The following is a 15,950-nucleotide window of genomic DNA, read 5'->3' as shown; positions in this document are numbered from 1 at the left end:
GTATATATACACAATGGAATACTATGTGGCAATGAGAAAAAATGAAATATGGCCTTTTGTAGCAACGTGGATGGAACTGGAGAGTGTGACGCTAAGTGAAATAAGCCATACGGAGAAAGACAGATACCATATGGTTTCACTCTTATGTGGATCCTGAGAAACTTAACAGGAACCCATGGGGGAGGGGAAGGAAAAAAAAAAAAAGAGGTTAGAGTGGGAGAGAGCCAAAGCATAAGAGACTGTTAAAAACTGAGAACAAACTGAGGGTTGATGGGGGGTGGGAGGGAGGGGAGGGTGGGTGATGGGTATTGAAGAGGGCACCTTTTGGGATGAGCACTGGGTGTTGTATGGAAACCAATTTGTCAATAAATTTCGTATATAAAAAAAAAAAGAAAAAAAATAAATAAATAAACATTAAAAAAATAATAAAAATAAAAATTTCTCTTTAATGCCATTTTGTTGCTTCCAATTATAGTAGGAAAAAAAGGGGGATTTTCTAATATGATACAATGCTATACCTCAATGAGCAATTATAATAGATTTAGGGAGAGATATATGAGATGTCTGATTCTAGGGAAAGTTAAACATAATTATTAAACATATTTGTTCTGTGATACACTGCTCCCTCCATCCAAGAAGTAGTTCTATTCTATAGTCTTTCCAGTCAATTCAGTAGAGGTCCTATACACTAATAAGTTTAGAGTGCCCCTCTCCCCAAAAATATAATTCAAAGAGTTTTTAAATTACTAAACTGAAAAATAAAAGGAATAATAACAAGTTCTGATTTTTTTTCTGTGATATATATTTGAAATTTAAAAAACTACCAGGGATAAAAATCTTTCACACACTTATTTTCTTATCTTTTTGATCCAGCTCTCCTAGTGTCCTCCCTATGAATATGCAATTTTTCAGAGCTGAAAATCGGAAATGTTCATCATAAAACTAACTTTTTACCATCCTTTTATTAATGAAGGAATAGTGAAAGTTCGTAGTGATGAGAAACATATGTATTTTCAGTTTGTGGGACTTAAGCACTTTTACAAGAATTTGAAATTCCTGGGAATTTGAAATCTAGAGAGCCCAACGAAGACTTTTCAAACGCCATCAAATCTATTTTCAGAAAAATTATCCAGACTTTTAGATTCCCATTCTAGTGTTCTTTTACTCATACTTAGTGTTTCAATACAATCCTAATTTTTCCATAGCATTTTCCCCTTATGTATAATGAGAGGAGAAAATATTATCACTCAAGTATTTATTGAATCTCTATTATACATTGAGAATTACATGAGGTGTCATGAGAAATGAAAAAAAAAAGGGACAGGAAGAATTATTCCTGCCAGCTATGAATTTATTACATTGTTACTGTTGATTATAGAAAAACTAGCTGTATAGAGGCTAGAAATAATTATGCTAAATATCATTAATTATAATGATAATAATCCAAACTCTCATTTGTATTGCACTTTAGAGTTTATAAAAATATAATCTCATTTATCCTCATGTAAATTTAGTCCTATGTAAATTATCTATTCCATTTAAGTGTTGAGGAAACAGGCTCAGATTGTCTTGAGGTGGCAGAATCTTTGAGTGACAAGGGGAAACAGACTCATCAATTCTTATTTATACAACAGAGCCAAGTGGGAAATTGTTTAAAAATGGGAATTCTTATAGTAAGTTAAACACAGAAAATCTTTTAGTAACTTAATATTGAAAAGTTGTACAAGAAGGTTTAATGTCATCAAACATATGATATTAAAATGATAAAAGGCTCAACCAAAGGAGGAGCCTCTCATTTTATTTTTTAACAACTTTATTGTTGTGATGGCATCCTATAAATTATGCATATTTAAATGATGACAAATGTTAACTTGGCTTATTATAGCAATCATTTCATAATATATACAAATATTGAATCATTATGTTGCACAGCTGAAACTAATATAATATTATATGTCAATAATGCTTCAATTAAAAGAAAATAAAGTGCATGATTTGATGAGTTTCTACACATATACACCTGTGAAAACATCACCACAGTTAAGATAATGAACATATTTGTCATCCCTGAAAGTTTTCTCCTGCCCTTTTGTAGTCTCTCCTTTCTGCCCCTTCCCACCCCTACTCCCCTTTTCCCAGGCAGCCATTGATCCATGTTCTGTCACTGTAGATTAACTTGCCTTTTCTATGCTTTCATATAAGTGCAACCACATATTATGTATTCCTTTTTTTCCCTCTGGCTCATTTTACTCAGTATTCCTTTTTACCAATGAGAAGTATTTCCTAAGATGGATATAACACGGTTTGTTTCTCCATTCATCTGGTGATGAACTTTTAGGTTGTTTTCAGATTTCAGGTATTATAAATAGAGCTGTTACAAGCATTTGTTTACAAGTCTTTATATGGACATATGCTTTTATTTCTCTTGGATAAATATTTAGGAGTGGAATGGCTAGATTAACTTTTTAAGAGGTTGCCAAACTGTTTTTCAAAGGGATTGTATCACTTTCCAAAAGGGAAGTACATTTACATTTCTGCCAGCGTTATATATAAGTAATAATTTTTCCATATCCTCACCAACACTTGATATGGTCAGTCTTTTTAATTTTAGCCATTTTAATAGGCATATAATAGTGATTTCAATTTCTGTTTCTCTAAGAAATAATGATATGGTTGTCTTTTCTTCTGCTTATTTGCCATCTGTGAGGTGCATGTTTACATCTTCTGTTGATTTTTATTGTCACTTTCTTATTATTGACGTATCAATTCATTATGTATTCTGAATATAAGTTCTTCATATGATATATAATTTGAAAATATTTTCTTCCAGTGTCTGCCATGTTTTTTTCTCTCTGTTAACAAGATCTTTCAAAGAGCAGCAATTTTTAATTTTGATGTAAGCAATTTATCAACTTCTTTTTTAAAGGATTGTGCTTTTGGCATCATATGTTAGAAATATTTGCCTAATTCAAGGTTGCAAAGGTTTTCCCTACATTTTCTTCTGTTTGTTTTAGGGTTTTATTTATTTTTTATTTTTTTAATGTTTATTTATTTATTTATTTATTTATTTATTTATTTATTATTTTTAAATGTTTATTTTAACAAATAAGTACATTCGAGGGCCCAACGTGGGGCTCGAACTCTCGAACGCTGAGATCCTGACCTGAGCCGGAGTCAGACGCTTAACCCGACCGAGCCACCCAGGAGCCCCACTAATGCCGTTATTAATATCACTACTACCACGTTGAAACCCTGACTTGTGCGGTTATTCATCGCTACAGCCCTCCCTTTCCAGTTCTTTCGTGTTCTTGGCTCCCCTTTCGGAAGCATTCATGTTTCCCAGTTTCTATTTCCAGCCGGGGTCAGCACTCATCACCAGGACCGCTTGCTGTGTGCCGTGCCTTGCGGGCCTGTCTGATTGATGCACACAACCCTAGAGGCAGGCAGTAATGTTTATTTATTTTTGAGAGAGAGAAATAGAGTGGGAGCAGGGGAGAGACAGAGAGAGAGGGAGACACAGAATCTGAAGTAGGCTCCAGGCTGAGCTGTCAGCATGGAGCCTGATGCAGGCCTCGAGCTCACAAATGGTGAGATCATGACCTGAGATGAAGTCAGAGGCTTAACTGACTGAGCCACCTCACCACCCCTGTAGTTTTAGATTTTACACTTAGGTCTATAACCCATTCTGTGTTAATTTTTGTATATCATGCCAAAAATTTCACTTTAATATCAGATAAATTTTCCAATTCGATTGTGGGGTAATTTGCCAAGAAAAGTTGTGGAAATTGTTCTCCTGGGGTCATTTGCACTACAACTGGAAAAACATTAAGGAATTGACCAAGGAGGGGCGCCTGGGTGGCTCAGTCAGTTAGGCATCTGACTTCGGCTCAGGTCATGATCTCACAGCTCGTGAGTTTGAGCCCCGCGTCAGGCTCTGTGCTGACAGCTCTGAGCCTGGAGCCTGCTTCAGATTCTGTGCCTCCCTCTCTCTGCCCCAACCACTCGCATTCTGTCTCTGTCTCTCTCAAAAATAAACATTAAAAAAATTGTAATTGTCCAAGGAAACAGCTCCGCATGTGCAGAATATGGTTTCGGTAGAATGTGCTTTCTGTTATGCCATTTACCTATTTTCTGACTGCTGGCTTTTCTGAAACAATTTTGATCATATCAAGGTAGGTAAAAATCCCTAAAATTTACAGGTTGGTGAATTTCACACAGTCTAAGGCTACTGAATAATATTTTCGAGCATATTTTAACTGCTACTAGCTTATCCCCTTGAAAGTATCAGAGGCACAGCTTTCTCCCCAATCCACTGGAAAATTCCATGTATCTCCTTTGAGTAGCCTATTCTTTCTACTCTTGTGATGCTCTAATTGATGTCTGGGGTATTTTAGACTTTTCTTGAATTCATCTACTCCATTTTTCGAGGAGAAGATTCTCTTGAGTACTAACCATTATACTGGGTTTTAGCTGAGAGATAATATCATTCAAAAAATGATAACTTACTGTCATACCCATTGTTTCATGGTAGATTCCTTTTTTGTAGTTTAATCTTTATAATCAAATGTTTGACTAGGTGAAAGATAAGCTATCAGAGTTCTATTTAGAATAATAACTAATGCCTTCTTATTCAAAATTGGGGTCATGACCCTTAGGAAGTCCTAGAGTGGTTTTTTTTTTTTTTTGAAATATGGAAATTTGAGGCACTTAGATGGCTCAGTGGTTTAAGCATCTGACTCTTGATTTCAGCTCATGTCAGGATCTCATGGTTTGTGAGTTCAAGCCCTGCATTGGGCTTTGTGCTGACAGTGCAGAGCCTACTTGGAATTTTCTCTCTCTCCATCCCTCTCTGCCCCTCCCCTGCTTGCACTCTCTTTCTCTCTCTCAAAATAAATAAACATTTTTTAAAACATGGAAATTTCCAAAATATCTCAAACACCCAAGTTTTGTAGAGCATTTAGCTAGCTTACATGTAACCATCAGGGTTATGTGCATTTAGAAGAAAGATGGTCTCTCCCATCTCTAGGGTTTCCTGCCGTTTGTCATTCTCTGCCTTGAACATGCTTTAAGGTGTCGATGCAAGCTTGGAATTGAAACATTCAGTGTTATCCCAACTAATACTTATGCTTGAAAAATGAATCGCTTGATTTTTGTGTAAGAAAGATGACATGAAATGAAGTGTGGGTTAGAAGAGACTATAGGGGGAAATCTTTAAATACATATATATATATATATTTATATATTATATGTATGCATATATATTATTTATGTACATCCAGAATTACCAACATAGTATCAAGTAATTATTTTCAAAATTGAAATAATTTGCCAAATTAAATTTGATAGAGGTTTTGCTGATAAGTATAATAGTCCCCTGTCCACACTCCTGCTCTTCCCTCACTCCAGGGATAGTACCAAAGCAGAAAGTACACTTTAGCTGTTAGATTAAAAATTATGTGCATGCTTATTATAGAAAATATCAGAAGCTTGGAATATAGAAAGAAGTGGAAGAAAAATAACCCATATTCTAACTACCTAGAAATAACAATAGTTAATATTTTGATATGTTTAGTCAGGTCTTTTTTTCTGCTGAGTTTCTCAAACATATAGATGTATTACATATATGATTCACAAATCATATTTGCCTCTTAAAAGGATGATAGACACATTTTGATATTTATATTATATTTTGTTGAGTGGGTATAGCATTATCTACCTAATTATTCACACACTTGGATCATTTGGTTTTTAACTGATAAGGTGATATGCAGCACTACGAAGAATTAGGGATATAACCTTACCTAAGTTGTGACTTACATAGTTTGGTCCCATATTTGTGCACAGTTAAAAAGGTACAATCTCAATAGGCAAAAAATAATTGGAAAGGTATTCTGTTCTTTACTCATATCTTTTAAAGTAGTGCTTCTCAAATGTATGCATGCACAAACTTGCTAAAATTCTGATTGCTGGGCTCTACCCTGAAAGATTTTGATTCAGTAGTTATGGGATGGGACCTGAGAACTTGCATTTCTAACACATGCCCAATTGAAACTAATGATTTAAGAGTCACAATCTTAAAAGACATTAAAAGGATCAATTAATGTCCTCTCTCATATTTTTCATACTCCTCTCTTCCCCAAATCTCAGTTCTTAAATTCTCTTGTCTTCCTCCCCAAACTTCCAAGCTCCCCAACCCCAGTTTTATAAATCACATGATGTTTACTCTCTGCCAGCCTTTTTCTCCACTTCCCTGGCAACCTCTAGTTCTTGACTTCTTTTACTTTGCTCAGAATCTGTATAACATTAGCATTCTGACCAAGATACACTCATCTCAGAGGTTGTGGGCAGGGATTGAGCTGGGAATGACAGAATTCTCTTTAACTAGGGAGAAATCTAAGAACCCTCCAATATTAATTAACACATTCCATCCCATCACAAGTACTAAAGATTATTTTATTAGAATAAAGCCCCAGGAACATAATTCCTAATAGTCAAAAGATGTGAGGTGATTAAATCTTGATCTAGATCGAGAGATTAAGAGCACAGATGCTAAAGTCTGATGTACATGAGTCCAAATCCCACTTCTGTCATCTGTAGTTGGGAAAGTCAGCCCCAGCGAACTGAGGAAACCTCAGTTTCCTCATATGTAAAGAATAAAAAACAATAGCATCCAACTAATAAATGTGATAATAAAAGTAATGCTTAGCAAATTTCCTGGTGCTTGGTAAGAGCTCTATTGATGAAGTTATTATTATTGTCTTTGTTGCTAAACTATTTCCAGAGGGTTATTCCAGATTCACACTCCCATGAATAATGGAGCAGAGTGGTAACTGAGTAGTTATTAGGGTCTAACTACAACACACAGTCTTCATGTCTATGTTGGGGGTGAAAAGAAGTTCTTCCTAAGTAATCAAGAGAGTCTACTAAAATTCAAAATGAACAATGGAGCAAATGATTCACAACATAAGAGACTTACTGGGTGTAATTCATATTTCATGCAAAGTGAAGCCAAATTAGATGGATAATATCATATCCATTATATTATAATATCCTTTTAATAATTTTCCCACCCTCTGGCCAGAAAGTTCTTCATAGTTTTGGCAATAGTTAAGACCTTAGTATAAATAGTTAAGACCTTAGATCCTGTGCGGTTACCAGTATGTGAATCATAGTAAGTCATTCTCTCTGTTTTTCTCAACCAAGTAACTCGAATTCTATGGATGCTATTATTCTTTCCTTATAGCTTTTGTTTTCCAACTATGCATTCGTACTGTTAACCAAAATCAGCAAAGTGGGAGTTTTATTTTTAAAATTTCTGGTGCCTTATGTGATATTCAGAAAGAAGTCAAATCCTAGCACCTCAGTTTACATTGGACAAATATGTACATAATGAGAACTACATGGTTGCAATATACCTGAATCTAACAGTCCATGAAAATGAACTTTTAAACTCTTGGTGAAATGCACAATAAACTGCAAAACATATTTGATTGTCTAGTTGTTATTGGTGAAATCAGAACAGCCTCAAAATCACAACAGTAATTTGTTTCAGAAGTGGCAACTAACACTTCTATTGCATACATTAAAGTCCATTATTCAGGAGAAACATAAAGTAAATCTTGTGTGAGCTGAGTCGATTTTTGTCTTACCACACAAAAAGGCAGCTGGATAAAGAAGATGACCTTTGTTAAAAGGAAAAAATCTTCAATACCTGGTGTTCACTGCCAGTGGGTGTTCTGGTGTTGGCTCTTAAAAGAAGCAGGAATCCTATTGTCATTTCTTCTAGCTTTAATGATGAAATTTACTTTCAAGTTTGTGTTTCGTCTCGGGCTATAAAAGTTCAGTACCTCCCCAGCACTTGATTCTGGGTCATTTCTTGGGGACCCTCACCATACTCTGAGACAAAATAAGTGGCTACAGATAAAAAAGCTCCAAGCTTCAGCACTCAGTGCTGAAACTGGTACAAGAGCAAGGCTGTTAATAGCAACCAAAATGATTTTGAACTTCGGGAGATTTGCCTTCCTCCTGACTCGCAAGGTTTGGCTCTGACTTAGATTAAAGCTCTTTCTATTCAAATAGAGGTTGTACTGTAGGAGAGGAGGGGAGAAGGAAATAAATTATGAATTATGAAAGCACAAATATGCATGCAAAAGCAATCAGAGGCTTTGAGGGAACAGTATAATTTATAAACCATCCCTAGATATTAAAGTTATATTATTCTTGAGAATTTTAGCAAGAGATTACAGTTGGGTTGACCCAGATTATTAGTAATTGAAGGCAAATGAATACCCTTAGTCTGGTAAGATTCTAGGTGACTATATTTCAGGAAGGAAAATGGATTGTTTTGTTTGTAAAATTGTTCCCATTAAGGGCATAAATATTCTGGGACCCTCAGAATATATAACTAAAGGATCTTTTATATGGCTTTTAGTATATCAATTATGGCCTCTCATGAGGAGAACATTGGTGAACTCTGTTCAGTATATTGCATCCTCTATCTTTCGGGTCTTCTTCTTTCCCTTGGTACATTGTGGAATTGACATAGTAACAACTCTTTCAACGGTTTTGTGAGGTTCACTGTGTATTGGTTCATTCATTATTTCATTCATTTTAATTAATGATATTTCATTCAATTAATTCATACTTCATTAAAGTAATACTTTTTAAAATGCCTGATACAATGCTACGTGCTGGAGATGCTGATATAAAGCAAAATCCCTGGCCTTAAGGAGTTTCCAGTCCATTGAATGGAAGGCCAAAGTTTTCTAACTCATCTACCTCAGAGGTCCCCCAAAAGGTCAACGATGTGTATGGTTTATCTTCTAACCATGCAAATCAGGAATTAACACTCAGGCTGGTTTCTGTAGTGTGGGATAACTTTTGCCTAGGAGTTCACTCATTACACATTAAAGGCAGTCTAGCTGAGAGGAAAGAAGCCCTTCCCTATACTTCCTTCTCCACCCCCATCCCTAATGCTCCTACTGTTGGCAGGTAGAATTTAGATGCCTGTACTAGTTTTCATAAGATTTTAGAAAATGGGGGGGTGCCAGGGTGGCTCAGTTGGTTAGGCATCTAACTTCAGCTCAGGTCATGATCTCATGGTTCATGAGTTCAAGCCCCACGTTGGGCTCTGTGCTGACAGCTCAGAGCCTGGAGCCTGCTTTGGATTCTGTGTCTCCCTCTCTCTCTGTTCCTACCCCACTTGTGTGCGCACTCTCTCTCTCTCTCTCTCTCAAAAATAAATAAAGATTAAAAAATTTTTTTTAAAGAATTTAGAAAATGAAGGATGGCCTTTCCTTAGGAAATGACTGGGATTCTGTGTTCTAGATACATACTACCTTGTCTTCTCTTTTCTCGCCTTTTTTTTTTTTTTGAAAATGGGCTATATATAGGAAGGAGAAATCATAACCATTAAATCTCAAATAATAGAGACAATTTAAAGTTATTAGGTAAAGACAGATAAAGGGATCTCATTAAAATCCTAACAATCGTAATTTGTATAAGAAGTGAGAAACACTTTCTGAGTCAAGCTATAGAGTAATTCTTAATTGTACAGATAATGGCAATTGGATATTAATGATATAATTCAACATCTTGGCTGAAAATAGAAAATAATATTAGACATTGTTTCCATTGTAATTTCAAGATTTGGTGATGGCAACAAAATAAGACTTGAAATGCTCTACGAGTTGTTTGACTAAACAAAAATTTAGAAAATCTTTGTTTTAATTTTAATTCCAGTATAGTTAACATACAGAATTCTATTAGTTTCAGGTGTACAATATAGTGATTCAGAAATTCTGCACATTACTCAGTGCTCATCATAAGTGTACATTTAATCCTCTTCACCTCTTTCACCCATCCCACTAGCTACCTCCCCTCTGGAAACCATCAGTTTATTCTCTACAGCTAAGAGTCTGTTTATTGGTTTGTCTCTTTTTTTTCCTTGGTTTATTTGTTTTGTTTCTGAAATTCAACATTTGAGTGAAATTATATGGTATTTGTCTTTCTCTGACTGACTTATTTCATTTAGCATTATACTCTCTAGATCTATCCATGTTGCTGCAAATGGCAAGATTACAGTCTTTTCTGTGACTGTGTAATATTCTATTGTATATACATACTGCCTGTTTATCCATTCATCTATCAAGGGACATGTGGACTGCTTCCATAATTTGGCTATTGTAAAGAATGCTGCTATAAACATTGGAGTGCATGTATTGCTTTGAATTAATGTTCCTGTATTCTTTGGGTAAATATCCAGTAGTGCAACTGCTAGATTGTAGGGTAATTCTATTTTTAACTTTTTGAGGAACCTCCATACTGTTTTCCATAGTGGCTGTACCAGTTTGCATGAGTGCATGAGTATTCCTTTTTTTCCAAGTCCTCACCAACACCTGTTATTTCTTGTGTTGTTGATTTTAGCCATTCTGACACATGAGGTGATATTTTATTGTAGTTTTGATTTGCATTTCCCTTATAGTAAGTGATGATGAACATCTTTTCATGAGTCTGTTGGCCATCTGGATATATTTGTTAGGGAAATGTCTATGCATGTCTTCTGCCCATTTTAACTGGATTATTTGTGTTTGGGGTATTGAGTTTTATAAGTTCTTTATATAATTTGGATACTAACCCTTTATTGGGTATGTCATTTGCAAATATCTTCTCCCATTCAGTAGGTAGTCTTTTATTTTGTTGATTGTTTCCTTGGCTGTGCAGAAGCTTTTTATTTTGATGGAGTCCCAATAGTTTATTTTTGCTTTTGTTTCCCTTGCCTCAGGAGACATATCTAGAGAATGTAGTTACGGCTGATGTCAGAAAAATTAATACCTGTGCTCTTTTAGAAGTTTTATGATTTCAGGTCTCACATCTAGTCCTTAATCTATTTTGACTTTATTTTTATGTATGGTATAAGAAAGTGGTCCAGTTTCATTCTTTTGCATGTAGCTGTCCAGTTGCTCAGCACCATTTGTTGAAGAGATTGTCTTTTTCCCATGGTATATCCTTCCCTCCTTTGTTAAAGAATAATTGACCATATAATCATGGGTTTACTTCTGGGCTTTCTGTTCTGTTCTATTGATCTATGTGTCTATATTTGTGCCAATACCACAGTGTTTTGGTTAATACAACTTCGTAGTATATCTTGAAATCTGGGATTGTGATACCTCAGGTTTTGTTCTTTTTCAAGATTGCATTGGCTCTTTGGGATATTTTGTGGTTCCATACAAACTTTGGGGTTATTCTAATTCTGTGAAAAATGCTGTTAGTATTTTGATAGGGATTGCATTCAGTCTGTAGCCTGATTTGTGTAGTATGGACATTTTAACAGTACTTGCTTGTTCTCCTAATCCATGAGCATGGAATATCTTTCCATTTGTTTATGTGGTCTTAAATTTCTTTTTATCAATGTTTTATAGTTTTAAGAATATAGTTATTTCATGTCCTAAGTTTATACCTAGTTATTTTATTATTTTTGGTGCAATTATAAATGGGATTGTTTTCTTTTTTTTATTTTTTTTTTTAATTTTTTTTTTCAACGTTTATTTATTTTTGGGACAGAGAGAGACAGAGCATGAACGGGGGAGGGGCAGAGAGAGAGGGAGACACAGAATCGGAAACAGGCTCCAGGCTCCGAGCCATCAGCCCAGAGCCTGATGCGGGGCTCGAACTCACGGACCGCGAGATCGTGACCTGGTTGAAGTCGGACGCTTAACCGACTGCGCCACCCAGGCGCCCCGAATGGGATTGTTTTCTTAATTCCTCTTTTGCTACTTCATTCTTAGAGTATAGAAATGCAAAGATTTCTATATGTTAATTTTCTATCCTGAAACCTTACCGAATTCATTTATTAGTTTTAAGAGTTTTTAGTGTAGTCTTTAGGATTTTCTGCATATAGTACCACATTTTCTGCAAATAGTGGAAGTTTTACTTCTTCCTTAGCAATTTGGATGCCTTTTATTTCTTTTTCTTATCTGATTATTGTGGTTAGGATTACAGTACTATGTTGAACAGAAGTGGTAAGAGTATACATCCTTGTCTTGTTTTGATTTTAGGGGGAAAACTCACAGTTTTTCACCATCAAGTCTGGTGTTAGTTGTGGGTTTTACATATATGGCTTTTATTATGTTGTGGTATGTTCTCTCCAAGCCTACTTTGTTAAGGGTTTTTATCATGAGTAGATGTTGAACTTCATCAAATGCTTTTTCTGCATCTATTGAAATGATCATATAGTTTTTATCCTCTCATTGATGTGATGTTTCATGTTGAGTGATTTGCATATGTCAAACCACCCTTGCATCCTAGGAATAAATTCCACTTGATCGTGGTGAATGATTTTTTTTAAATGTATTGTTGGATTTGGTTGATAATATTTTGCTTGAGGATTTTTCATCTATGTGCATCAGAGATTTTGGCCTGGTAATTCTCTTTTTTGAAGTGTCTTTATCTGGTTTTGGTATGAGGGTAATGCTGGCCTTATAGAATGAATTTGGAAGATTTCCTTTTTCTATTTTTAGAATAGTTTGAGAAGAATAGGTATTAACTCTTCTTTAAATGTTTGGGAGAATTCACCTGTGAAGGCATCTGGTTCTGGATTTTTGTTTGTTGGGACTTTATTGATTCCTGATTCAATTTCATTGCTGGTAATCAACCTGTTCACATTTTCTATTTCTTCCTGATTCAGTTTTGGGAGGTTATATGTTTCTAGGAATTTATTCATTTCTTTTAGGTTGTCCAATTTGTTGGGATATAATTTTTCGCAATATTTTCTTATAATCCTTTGTATTTCTGTAGTGTTGATTGTTAGTTCTCCTTTCTCATTTCTGAATTTATTTGAGTACTCTTCTTTTCTTCTTTCTTTCTTTCTTTTTTCATGAATCTGGCTAAAGTTTTATCAATTTTGTTGTAAATGAACCAGAACCAGCTCCTGGTTTTATTGATATATTCTATTGTGTTTTTAAAATGTTTATTTCTTTTGATAGAGAGAAGGGGGAGGGGCAGAGGGAGAGAATTCCAAGCAGGCTTCACATTGTCAGTGTAGAGCCTGATGTGGGACTTAATCTCACAAACTGAGATCATGACCTAAGCCTAAATCCAGAGTCATAGGCTTAACCAACTGAGTCATTCGGGCGCTCGTGTTCTATAATTTTTTAAATTTCCTTTTCATTTATTTCTGCTCTAATCTTGATTATTTCCTTTCTTCTACTGATTTAGGTTTTGTTTGTTCCTTTTCTAGTTCCTTTAGGTGTAAGGTTAGGTTGTTTGAGTTTTTTCTTGCTTCTTGAGGTAGGCCTGTATTGTATAAACTTCCCTCTTAGAACAGTTTTTGCTGTATCTTAAAGATTTTGGACCATTGTATTTTCATTTTCACTTACCTCCATGTATGTTTTCTTTTTGTTTTTATTTCTTGGTTGACCCATTTATTATTTAGTAACATGTTATTTAACTTCCATGTACTCATGTTCTTTCTAGATTATTTCTTGTTGATGATTTTTAGTTTCATAGCATTGTGGTCAGAAAAGATGCATGGTATGACCTCAATCTTTTGAATTTGTTCAGACTTGTGTTGTGGCCTAATATGCTAATATATTCTGAAGAATGTTCCATGTACATTTGAAAAGAATATATATTCTGCTGTTTTAGGATGGAATGTTCTGATTATATCTATTAAGTCCATCTGGTCCAATGTGTCATTCAAAGCCACGGTTTCATTGTTGATGTTCTGTCTGGATGATCTATCCATTGATGTAAGTAAGGTGTTAAAAGTCCCCTGCTATTATTGTATTAATACAAGTTACTTCCTTTTGTTTGCTTGTTTATTTTATTTTTGAGAGAGATAAACAGAGCATGAGTGGGAGAGGGACAGAGAGAGAGGGAGACACAGAATCTGAAGCAGACTCCGGGCTCCAGGCTCCAAGCGAGCTGTCAGCACAGAGCCCGATGCAAGGCTCAAACTCACAAACTGTGAGATCATGACCTGAGCTGAAGTCAGATGCTTAACCGACTGAGTCACCCAGGTGCCTCTACTTCCTTTACATTTGTCATTAGCTGCTTTATGTATTTGGGTGCTCTCATTTTGGGTGCATAAATATTTACAGTTATATATTCTTGTTGGATTGCTCCATTCATGATTATGTAGGGTCCTTCTTTGTTTCTTGTTACAGTCTTTGTTTTAAAGTCTATTTTGTCCAATATAAATACTGCTACCCCAGCTTTCTTTTCACATCCATTTGCATGATAAATACTTTTCCATCGCTTCACTTTCAATCTGCAAGTGTCTTTAGGTCTAAAATGAGACTCTTGTAAGCAGCATATAGATGGGTCTTCTTCTTTTTTTAAATCCATTCTATAACCCTATGTCTTTTGATTGGAATGGTTAGTCTATTTACATTCAAAGTAGTTGTTGATAGATATGTACTTATTACCATTTTATTGTTTGATTTACAAAATTTTTTGTAGTTCTTCATGTTCCTTTCTTGTTCTCTCATGGTTTGTTGGCTTTCTTGAGTGATATACTTGGATTCCTTTCTCTTTACTTTTTGCACATCTATTACTGGTTTTGATTTTTGGTTACCATTAGGTTGATATACAACACCTTATGCAGATAGCAGTCTGTATCAACTTGACGGTTGCTTAAGTTTGAACCCATTTTTTACTCATTTCCCCCTTCATGTTTTAGGTATATGATGTCATACTTTGCATCCTTTTATTTTGTGAATTCTTTGACTGATTTTTTACACATATACTTATTTTTTAATACTTTTGTACTTCATACTTTTTTTACTCCTACCTATGATCTTTCCTTTCACTCAAAGAGTTCCCTTAACATTTCTTGTAAATCTGATTTAGTGGTCATGAATTCCTTTAACTTTTGTTTTTCTGGGAAACACTTTAGGTCTCCTTCTATTCTGAATGATAGCCTTGCTGAATGAAGTATTTTTGGCTGCAGGTTTTTCTCTTTCAGCATTTTGAATATAATATGCTACTCCCTTCTGGCCTGCAAAGTTTGTGCTGAAAAACCAGTGGATAGCCTTACATGATTTCCCTTGTATGTAACAGTTTTCTTTTCTCTTGCTGCTTTTAAAATTCTCTCTTTATCACTACTTTTTGTCATTTTAATGCCATGTATTTTGGTGTAGACCTCCTTGGGTTGATTTTGTTGGGGGCTCTTTGTACCTCCTAGATCTGGATTTCTGTCTCCTGCCCCAGATTTGGGAAGTTTTCAGTTGTTATTTCTTCAAATATATTTTATGACATCTGTTCTCTCTTCTCCTTCTGTGGTCCCTATGATGCGAATGTTATTACTCTTGATGCTGTCACTGAGTTTCCTAAATCTATATTCTTTTTCTATTATTTTTTCTCTCTCTCTTGTTCAGCTTGATTGCTTTCCATTACTCTGTCCTCTAGGTCAAAGCTCCATTTCTCTCCTTCCTCTAGTCTACTATTCATTACATCTAATGTATTTTAAATACGCAATTTCTTCATCTCTTATTGGTTTTTATGTTTTCTATCTCTTCATTGAGGGCCTCAGTGAGGTGCTCCAGTCTTTTCTCTAGTCCATTGAGTATCTTTATGACCATTCATTTAAATTCTCTGTCAGGCATATTACTTATTTTTATTTAGGTCTCTTGCTGTGATTTTGTCCTGTTCTTTCATTTGGGACATATTCCTCTGTTTCCTCACTTTGTCTAGCTCTCTGTGTTTGTTTCTATGTGTTAGGAAAGTCAGCTATGTCTTCTGCTCTTGAAAGTAATGGCCTCATGAAGAAGCCCTGTAGTGCTCTGATGTGAAATATCTCCTGTTCACCAGAACCTGGTGCTTCAGGGGTTTCTTATGTGTCTTGTGTGTGCCCTTGTGTTGTGCATGATCCACTTTTGCCTTCATTCCAGTCATCTGCAATGGCATTCTTAGTCTATCGCAGGCAGGGTTTGGTCCCTGTGTTGTTAGTA

The sequence above is a fragment of the Lynx rufus genome, unplaced genomic scaffold (assembly GCF_022079265.1).
Source record: "Lynx rufus isolate CCGP_SWC_20201006 ecotype Redwood Valley unplaced genomic scaffold, mLynRuf1.p SCAF_7, whole genome shotgun sequence".
Taxonomy (NCBI): domain Eukaryota; kingdom Metazoa; phylum Chordata; class Mammalia; order Carnivora; family Felidae; genus Lynx; species Lynx rufus.
The sequence above is the reverse complement of the archived record's forward strand: the minus strand, read 5'-3'. Positions refer to the sequence as shown.